This window comes from Macaca mulatta, chromosome 1, assembly GCF_049350105.2.
Source record: "Macaca mulatta isolate MMU2019108-1 chromosome 1, T2T-MMU8v2.0, whole genome shotgun sequence".
Classification (NCBI taxonomy): Eukaryota; Metazoa; Chordata; class Mammalia; order Primates; family Cercopithecidae; genus Macaca; species Macaca mulatta.
In genome coordinates, this window is record NC_133406.1 from 118,567,897 (window position 1) to 118,578,542 (window position 10,646).

A 10,646-nucleotide genomic window follows, 5' to 3' on the forward strand; every position below is an offset into this window, starting at 1 on the left:
CAAATGAATACATGAATGAATTTATGCAAATTCATGTTGTGGACCCATGCTTGTCATATTTGTGCTATTTGATGACATGAGCAGGGCAGAGCATGCTGCTGTAATCCAGCACAGCAAGCAGAACTACAAAAGGTGCCTCTCTTTGGTTGGCCAAGTGCTGGAGTATGTAAAATCAAATGTGGGTGTGAGGTAAAGGTACGTGGCATGAAGACCCTCCGGGTACTCTGAACCCCCGGGTGTGGTCTAGATGTTACCACAGCTTTGTTGCGCCCCTTAGATTAGTGCTTATCTCTTTTGGACCTTAACATCCTCGTCTATAACATGATGGAATAACACTTCTTTTTCCTTGCAGTCCTTAAATTCTAACATTTTAGGAACATATCTGGACCCTGAAATCTTGTCAGGAACAACCGTGGTAAGATCTCTCCCTATAAAGTAGAAAACAATTAAGTTTTCAGATATATATATACAGCTTTATTTTAATAAAACATTAAATGTAGGGGGACCTTCTTGCCAGATCCAGGCCAACTAATGGCTTTCCTTCAGCTTTTCCCACACTCAGAAGTCAGGTTTCCAGGCCTCTGTGAGAAGCACATAAATATTCTCAACCAGGGCTGGTCCTTTGCTTCAATCTCCAGCTATCACAGGGAGTCAGTCTGATAAACATTTGCAGTTAGAATGGAAGGAGGCACAGCCTCCTAGACTTTTACAGATTTTTTTGGACAAGTAGCAGAGTCACAGAAAACCTAGAATTAGGTAAGAAAGCAGAATTCCCCCAGAGAATTCAGAGAGAGCTACAACTGGGAGCCTTTAAACAATCACTGTGTAGGAACAGAAGAAAGGAAATCCACAACTCAAGAAAATAAGCAGACATTTTTTTCTTCAAAAAAAGATTTTAAAGATGCATATTAGGCACTGATTTTAGCCCTCTATTCCATCCCTCAAGATGTCACTTCAAAAAGGAAAAGGTTTTATCCACAAAACCACCAGCGAGTAAACAGCCTTCACATTCTTAGCCTCATACACACACAGTGAGATATTTAGTCTCTGATAAACAGCAATTGTAAATAAATCTCATTTAATCTCTAAAAGCCACAATAAAAATCTTTAACCTCCAAGGTAGAGTTTACAGATGTGTCTGCATGCCCTGCCAGTGCCAGAAAACACAAGGTCTTGAATAAACTACTATACCAGGGGGCACATTTTCTCGCTCAAGCATCTTACATTGACCTTCTTTAAAACAAAAATATGTACAAGGAGGAGGAAAGGGGAAAACCCAACCCCTCCCACCCCATTCTCTGTACAAATCGGCCAATAAATCTAACGAAAAGACACAAGAGAAAAGGACAGAAGCCAACAGGTGGAACAAGGCTTTTTGTTTCCTTAGAAATGCTCAGACACTTGATCTATGCTCCTCAGTCTATTTGTCTCAGGGTGTCTTTAATGATGGTTTTATTACCCTGATGATGATGATGATCAAGAATAATGGTAACACTTCTACTCTGTGATTCCACAGCATCTCTAGCTGACGATTTCTCCACGCGTTTCAGACACAGTGATCTGTTCTGTTTCGCTCAATCCCAGGGAGGCATACAGCATCCCTGATCAGCTCCCTTGATTTTACAGATGGGGAAATTGAGGCACGGGGCACCCCACAACTCTACAGTCTCTACGACCAGAGGAATCCCTGAGACTGGAAAAGTTTCTGGATCGTCTTGTGGCAGAGTTCTCTTGCTCTCCCTTCTTGCCTGCCATGCCGCTCCTCCTCGGAGAGTCTGGGCTGGGGTGGTAAGGATCGGGGTGCCTCCCCTTCACAGCAAGGCACACCAGGGCAGTGTGTGGGAAGTCCACATGCACACACAGACCCACCGGCACACTGGCACACACAAAGCTCGATGCAATCTCTGCAGTCACTCGGCGGAGCCCTGGCCGGCCCTTGCTCAGCCTGAGAATGCACAGCTTGGAGCCTGCAAGGCCTCCCTGGGCTCTGGGCTGGGGCTTCCCAGAACGAAGGCTCTGCCCTTCTCTCCCTCTCTTTCAGGCTTCCCTCTCTCTCGCTCCCTCTCTCTCTCTCTCTTTTCCCTCCCACACTCACACCCTCCTCCCACCCCTCTCCATCCACCCCTTCTCCCCCACCAACCCAGAGGCACAGATCGTGTTACTGGGGTTCCCTCGAAAGAGGGGCCATCCCCAGCCCTGGGCGCCTTGAAAGACTTCCAGGGGCAACGCAGGAGCTCCAATCGCAGGACCCCAGCGCTCCTCCAGAGCAGCGCAGGAATGAGACCCCCACTTCCAGGCACAGGCGAACAAGCCTGCCACCGAAGAAGGAATTGTTAGGGCTCTTACCTTTTTTATGAGGAGAAATTCTGGAGAATCATTTCAGAAACTGAGGGGGGAAAGTGAATGAAGACAAAAAAGACCCTTTTCCTGCAATCCCTGGCCTCCTGGTATCAAGACACCAGGACAACATCAAAGCAACTTAGGGGGAACACTTTAGGGGCCTATTGTCTGCTCTGGTCTGATCTGTTTTTCTTCTGACTCCCCCTCTTGCTGCGGTGACACTTGGTACGGCCCAGGCATTCATGCCAAGTAGCTTTCACACATGGAAGCTTGTCTCAAGCAATTGCTGACAAGCCACAAACAAGACATTCTCCCTCCCTTCTATACGCCCCCCCTACTCCTCCCCCCTCCACCTTTTCCTCCTCCCCTCTTGTCTCCCCTCCTCCTTTCTTCTGAATGCAAACTAAAACTCTCCAGTGACAGGCAGGCTCGCAGGCTTGGCCTAGCTGCGCACGCAGACACACACACACACACACACACACACACACACACACACACACACTCTCTCTCTCTCTCTCTCTCTCTCTCTCTCTCTCTCTCTCTCAAGCAGCTCAGCTAGTTGCTGCTGCACTGGTGGAGTTAAGAGACAGGAAAAAGCCCAGGCTGAGTTGGGGGCAGGGAGAAAAAGAGAGAGGGAGAGCGAGAGCAGAGAGCCGCCTCCTGTGTCCTAGTAAAATGGCAGAAGAGAGGTGAGCCCTTTGGAAGAACAGCAGTGGCCACACACGTGTGCACACATACACAGACTCAGGCCATCTCAGCGCCGGGAAAAGTGAAATAAATGACCCGACAAAGGAAAAAACAAAGTCCCATTAGCTGGAGATTGGGGGAGTAGGGAGATAAGAGGGTGGGTGGCCCCAGGACTGGGGTTTCTGTTGAGTGATTTTTCTTCTTTACAATGGAGAAAAAATTGTTTCCTGAGGATCTAGCCTTTCACTGCATAATTGAGCATGGACTTGAGCTACTAGTTACAATAAAATCATGAAATGTGTAAATGTGTGAGTAAACTTAACTGTAGGTTCAACTTGTACCCAGGATATTTTTAAAGTGAAGCTTTTTTTTTTTTTTCTTTTAGCAGAAACCCTAGAGAGCAGTAGCAAGGAGCGTAGTAACAAGTAGTGTAAACTAGGAGAGCTGTGAAGTGTGATGCTAAAGTTACTGATTGCCAGGCTGCTGGAATTTATGGAGGGTGGGCCTGAGAGTTGGAGGAGGGGAGGGTGAGTCTGTGTGCTGTTTTCTAGGAATAAGAGGGGAATGAGGTAGGATAATGAATATGGCAAGAAACAAGCAGGAATTTGATTGGTGTGGAGGGAGGAGGTGGGGGCTGTAAAGGAGTGGAGAGAGAGAGAGAAACAACACTGCATTAAAAAAAGAAGAAAAATGGAAACCCAGAGAGATTGAAACATGCAGAGTAAATGAGATGGTAAAAGAAGGCACAAAATGTGAGCAAAAAGGAGCACAAAGGATGTGCAAATTTGCAGATGGCATGAAATCAGGAGGGCCAATTGAGATCAGGAAGAAGAATGACAGGATGATTACATGACATTGATATTTTTAGATACTGTGGACTCACAGACCTAACAAGATCTCCTCTGCCTAGGCCAGAAGAGTCACCCCTATACAACAGGATCTGAATGGAAGCTTAGCTCCTAACTGGTGCTAAATCAGATCTGCACTTTTTCATGAAGATTGTTTAGACTCTATTCCTCAGAATCTTCCTCTACAAAATGGAAATTATGTGAACACACATCACTCATTCCTTCGTAGGGGTGCAGTAAAGAATAAATTATGACTTCTTTCATACTTAATACTAGCGAAATGAGGTGTCACTACCTAAAACTCACCACATCAAAGACACAGACTTGTTCCTGTTATTTTTCCCCTTAATTTGCTTCTCCATTATCCCTGATCCCTGAACTGTCTGTCCCGACTCCCATTAATGATGATGATGTGGTGATAATAATGAAAATAATTACTTTTTTTTTTTAGTATTTACTTGATTCTTAGCATTTTCCCATGCATTTATACCATGAAGTAATTTCTGTTAAGGTCATTTCCATTTACAGATGATAGAAAAATGAGGCACAGAGAGGTTAAGCAACTTGTCTGAGGTCACACAGCAAGGTAGAGGTAGAGCTGAAATCCATCTGAGGTCTGTGTGATTCTAAAGCCCCAGCGTTTACCCACCACATTGTGCCTTCTCACTCGAGTAGACCAGGTAGTCCATGGCACTTCAAGTCTAGTCAGCCATACAAGTACACTGTTTTTCCTGTACCCCAGGGTTGGGTTTGAATGCTTTCATTTTGAGCCAGGGGAACTTCTGACCTCCCCTTAATAGGTTACTGACTCACCGTCCACTTCTAAGTGGTGGTGACTCACTATACACAATGAGGCCTCCTAGGTAAGAATTGCATAAAGGGTCGACTTAACCTTCAATGACTGCACTATTTTCAGATTGCTAGGGAATGGAGAAAGGTAGCTAAGACCAGAAAAGCTTCCTTTTCTTAAGTGTAAAAAAGTTTTTTAAATAAGAAAGCAAACTAAAAAGGCCCATAGATATTGATGATAATGATGATGGCAACAACTAACATTTATTAAGCATTTCCATATATTAAACAACCTCATACAGTGTAAACTATTAGTGTTTCTATTTTCTAGATGAAGGAGCTGAGGCACAGAAGTGAAGTAACGTGTTAAGGTAATCCAGCCAGGAGGTAGTGGCTGAGATATGGCCCCAGGTGGTCTACCTTTCTAGAGACCAGGATCGCCACCACTATGCTGTACTGCTACAGCAGCAAAAAGACTTGTTCCGATTGTTAGAGTGAAAATACAAATGCTCAATGAGAGAAAGAAGAAAGAGGCAGTCATGATCCTAACATTTTCACATGCATTTTAAAATCTCATGACATCTCCTGAAAGTAGCTAATGAAGAAGAAAGCATGTGCCCGGGCCCCCAAACAACCTTTAGTTTTCCAATTCCTCCACTTGGCAGAGGACAGAGAATGCCAGGCCTTCAGGCCAGAACATGTTGGTAAGAACACCAGGTCAGACTATCTTGCCTCCAGCACTGATGGCTTCCACCTGCCAACTCCAAAGAGAAAAAAGAAATTCCAAGTGGATATGTGAACAAGGTCAATGCATGAGCATTTCTAAGTGTATTTTACAAGACTTATGAATGCTGAGCATGGAGTATAGATGAAAACGTCCTAGATTCTTAGGCAGAAGACCTGGCATTCTAGTGCTTGTTCTATACTCACCAGTGTGTGAGCACAAGCCTTGCTATCTGAACCCTATTTCCTCAATTATAAAATAAGCTAATGACATTAGCTCTAAAACCCTTTCCAGTTCTGAAATGCTATCATGCTAGTAGTTATCTGGTTGATGAGGGAAAGACTGGAAACCAGACTGGGCGCAGTGGCTCACGCCCGTAATCCCAGCATTTTGGGAGGCCGAGGCGGGTGGATCACGAGGTCAGGAGATCGAGACCATCCTGGCTAACACAGTGAAACCCCATCTCTACTAAAAATACAAAAAAATTAGTTGGGCGTGGCGGCATTTGCCTGTAGTCCCAGCTGCTGGGGAGGCTGAGACAGGAGAATGGCGTGAACCCGAGAGGCAGAGCTTGCGGTGAGCCAAGATTGCACCACTATACTCCAGCCTGGGCGACAGAGCAAGACTCTGTCTCAAAAACAAAAAACAAAAAAACTAGAAGCCAAGGTAACTGATGAGATGTGTTTGGCACATGTGTGTGAAAATGTGTTGGAGGGGGTGGTGGCATTAAGGAATGGAACAAGAATTAGACCCTATCTGGGCTGTTCTACCCGGATTGCAACACACCTCTTCCAAAATGCCTTCTACATGATATCCACTTTTCACTTTATTTTGTTTCACTGCTAGAGCTCCCACCAATTACAAATTCACTTGCATTATTAATAATCCTTTAAAAATGTAAACACCTCTGGAAGGGATAAGGGAAGTCAGCCTTTCCTACTTTAGCATGAATTATTTCATTAGCCTACTTTTCTACAAATTCCTAGATCATATCAAACAGCCATTTAGAGTAGAGGGAGAAGAGGAAAAAAGTAGTAGGAGCCGGTAGATAGTTTTGGAACTTAGAAAACTCCTTGGTGCAAGGCAGGTCTGATTTGGGGGCTGTACAGGGCAGTAGAAAGAGAAGGGACACTGGGAAACGAGACAAGCTATCGGAGGTGAGGAGATATGAAAAGCAAAGACTTTCAAAACTTTTATCTAGCCCAGCCCAGAATGAATTGAAGGACCTTCATCATTCTCCACATTCCTTCTCCCTTTTCCTGCATCTGGCACAGGCTTATAATAGGTTCCTGTGGGTTCCCTATGGGACTTAAGGTTCATTCAAAACATGGGAGAAATGCTCAGATTTCTAAACAACCAACTTACAAAATAACCTTAAAAACTACAGCCCATTCATCATTTGATATCTACCTACATGTATATATTTAACTGTGGAAAAGAATGTGGTAGTAGGACAAATGAGACTTCTCCACATTTCTGGAAAGGTAAATTGTCTGACTTAAAGGAGAGAATCAAGCAGAAAATCAAGAAACAGATTTCAAGATTTACCAAGATAAAGGAGCAATTTAGTGGCTGGCAAGATTAGAACTCACCTAATCTGAAAATAGCTACCTCTTACTAATAATAAGTAAATTAAATTACAGAAAAACATAGCACTCCCCAATGATTAAAAGCCAAGGTAAAATGGCTGGGTTTTGGAATTGAAAGATTCAGGTTCTGATATCAGTGTGCTTACAAGCTAAATGACCTTGGCCAAGTCTTTTAACTTTTCTGAGACAGTTTCCAACGAGTTACTATGTAAACAAGCTTTACAAGCAGTGAAGTGCTATACAAATTTTAGCTAGTAATATATAACAATATTTAGTAAGAACAGCAGTGCTATGTGCTAGACATGGGCCTTACATGCATTATCTCATTTAATCCTTGCAATTCACCCTATAAGGGGAGTACTACTACTGGGAGTACTACTAGTGGTATTTATTTACTTGGTCTCTAGACCCAGACAGACATGACATTGAGTTACAGGCTCTGCTACTTTGTGACTCTGGACAAGTTACTCAACCTTTCTGGGCTTCAATTTCTTCTTCTGTAAAATGAGGATATTAATAGTACTTTCCTCATGGGATTATTTTGAGGACAAAATGAGATAATGAATGTATGTGACATAATTAGCATAGTGCCCAGTACATAAAAAGTAATCAACAAATGTTAGATGTTATATTTGTTCTCATTTTACAGGTTTGCTGAGATTAAGTACTTTGTCCAGGGTCACACAGTTCATAACTGTAACGGCCTCAAACCTGGTTCTGTTTGACCCAAAGCCCCTGTTATTTCAGCTGTTTTATATTGTCTATCTTGCTATGGATTTTTCAGACCTACAAATAACTGAAGGACAGACTAATTATCATTTGTTTTGTCCTTATTAGGTTCCCATTTGAACAGTTAGTCTGTAAACAAACACTCAAGGAAAACATTTTCTATACAGGACACCTTAGAGAAACAATGTTAATATTTAAAAATATTATTTGAGGCTGGGTGTGGTGGCTCACACCTGTAATCCCAGCACTTTGGGAGGCTGCGATGGGAGGATTGCCTGAGGCCAGGAGTTTGAGACCACCGTGGCCAACATACTGAGACCCTGTCTCTTAAAAAAAAATAATAAATATTACATCAGCATAGTGCAGGAAGTTAAAAAAAAATTAAAAGCTCAAAAAATTTAAAAATGGAAAAAACAAAAATACTATTTGAAAAGACCCCTCAAAGTGACCTACAGTAGAGTTCAAGCATCTCAGAAAAGCACAGTGACAAATTCATGATTTAGGACTTAAACATTATTCATTTAAATTTCATCTTTTTCTCTTCTCAGCTAAGCTTCAGGTCACTAGAGAGCATTAAATGGCCAAAAGCTCCAGTATAGAAGAAAGAACAAGGCATCTGGGTAATCCACAAACTGTAGTATGTAATATGTAATACGTACTATGAGATGGGTAGAAAATCGAGAACTACAGTTTATATAAGCAAAAATATTTAAGGGAACACAACTAACTTACAAATATGTGTTAACAAGAGATTCACATTATTGAACTCTGGTGAGAGGCAGCATCATTGTAGTGAGGAACAGAAATTCCCCTATCCTTCAGAATAAATGAATGCAGCTTCTTTGTTCTTTTTAAACAATAATAAATCAGAAGGATGGACTCATATATGGGTAGACCGACAGGATGACCATTCTAGAATTGGCCAACAGACTAAATGCCCAAGATCTTAACATATTTTTTTAAAAGCATAGCTATTTTTTTTTTCTGGACCACTTTCTGAAAAACCTCTAATTGTTGCAGAAGACCTAAGAAGGATCCTGATTAACTGATAAAAAGGAGAGTCAAAGAGATTTGCTTGAGTTCATATGCATTTGATTTGTATTTGTAATTGTTACTTAAATGCATTAACTAATGATAAATTGGAGTTCTGTGCATTTCATGTAGAGATGCGGCACATATGTATGTGAACACTCACACAGTGTCCTCTTGCAGAAGGATCAGCCAGGATTGTACCTTATTAGAACCCCAGATATGAAAGTCTTAGAATGTCTATTATGAACATGGTATATGTGTAATAATACAACTGACGTTTCAGTAGGACAGAAAAGCCACTTTGTCCTGTCCCCAACTCCTTCTAATGAAGATGTGGAAAGGAGCTTAGAACACTCTGAAAAAGGCCTTAGGAATCGATATGAGCCAAAGCAAGGAAGGCACAAACAAGAACAAGTTGCATTTGCTGTGGGCTGTGTTTGTAACGCCCCTTCCCTGAAATATGCTTCTGCCAGAAGCTTGCAGCTCATCAGAGCAGAAAGAGGCAGCGGAGCTACCAGTGGGAGCAACTGGTTTTGGTAAACAATGAACCAACTTCTCCCCCAGGGGAGCAGATCAGAGGAGATGTAATAAACTATGGAGAGAAACTCTCTAGCCATTCGCAGAGACTCATTCGCCAGAAAGAGACTGCCTCTTCTGATTGACCTTCGCTGCTGCAATGGTGTTGAACATGAGCTTACGCTGGCCTTGGTTAATGGGCAGAGAGTTTCAGGTATGACCTGGGGCACTCAGCTGTTCTCAGGGCTGCTTAGATGCCTGCAGAGGCAACAGCTACCTAGGCCACTAGCCACAGCTCGGTAGATTCTCTGCTGAAACTAATCTTGAGTTCAGTTTGGACTGATTCTGAGAGGGCTATGTATAAAAGGATTTCTCACCAGCTGGGCTCCAGAGTTCGAGTTGTTCTGCCCTACAGAGCTGGATGGAGATAATTGCTCTGAAACTATTATAGTTGCATTCATAGTACATCTGGATCTGAGGTTGTTTGACCTCTGGAAACTTAAAATGGAAATAATGCAATTATCTGAGCTAAAGACAATTTAATAAAAAACAGTACTGAAGCCAGGAAAAGGAAATTTATCTTTTATACCATGTCTTTTGCCTAGCAATGGAATGTGTACCTTTCATAAAGATGAAAGATGCATGAAAGACTGAATAGAAGGTAGTGTTTTTCATTCAGTTCAGTAAGTATTTGCTGTTACCTATTACGTGCAAAAGACTGCGCTAGGACTGGGGACACCAAAATGAGGAAGACTTTTTCCCTGTTCTAAAGCAGCGTTCCATCTAGATAGCAGAAAAGAGAAAGATGTACGCTAGTAACCATGACACAGCCATCATGAAATAAATGAAGCCAGCAAGCATTTTGGCATTTTGAAGTGTCTGCACAACACATTCCCTCTGTTTTTGGAAAATAATCCCTAGACTACCCGTTCAGTTAAGCTTCTGCACTTATATATATACTGTATGACCAGTTCCCCCGACCAATCCAATTCTCTCTCCCATAAATTTATTTATTTATTTATTTTGAGACAGAGTCTAGCTCTGTCTCTCAGGCTGGAGTGCAGTGGTGCGATCTCAGCTCACTGTAACCTCCGCCTCTGGGTTCAAGCGATTCTCCTGCCTCAGCCTCCCAAGTAGTTGAGATTACAGGCACACACCAGCATACCCGGCTAATTTTTGTATTTTTAGTAGAGACAGGGTTTCACCATGTTGACCAGGCTGGTATCAAACTCCTGACTCCTCAGGTGATCCACCAACCTCGGCCTCCCTAAGTGGTGGGATTACAGGCGTGAGTCGCCGGGCCTGGCCTTCTCCCAGAAATTTAAAAGTAGGGTTCATAGAAGCTAGTTGATCTCTATTAGTTCTTGAACTGATAAAACTGATGAGGAAAAA

At 42.7% G+C, this 10,646-nt stretch overlaps 1 protein-coding gene across 6 annotated transcripts in view; it reads right to left on the reverse strand.

Moving 5' to 3' along the window:
* The window catches only part of BCL9 (BCL9 transcription coactivator), an 89,112-nt gene extending 86,592 nt beyond the window's left edge, over positions 1-2,520 (reverse strand). For 5 of the 6 annotated variants that reach the window (XM_077954238.1, XM_015149498.3, XM_015149493.3 and 2 more), the window contains exon 1: positions 2,347-2,520. The gene's annotated coding sequence lies outside the window, so the exon portion shown is untranslated. 6 annotated transcript variants of the gene reach the window in all.
* Between the last annotated feature and the right edge of the window lie 8,126 nt (positions 2,521-10,646).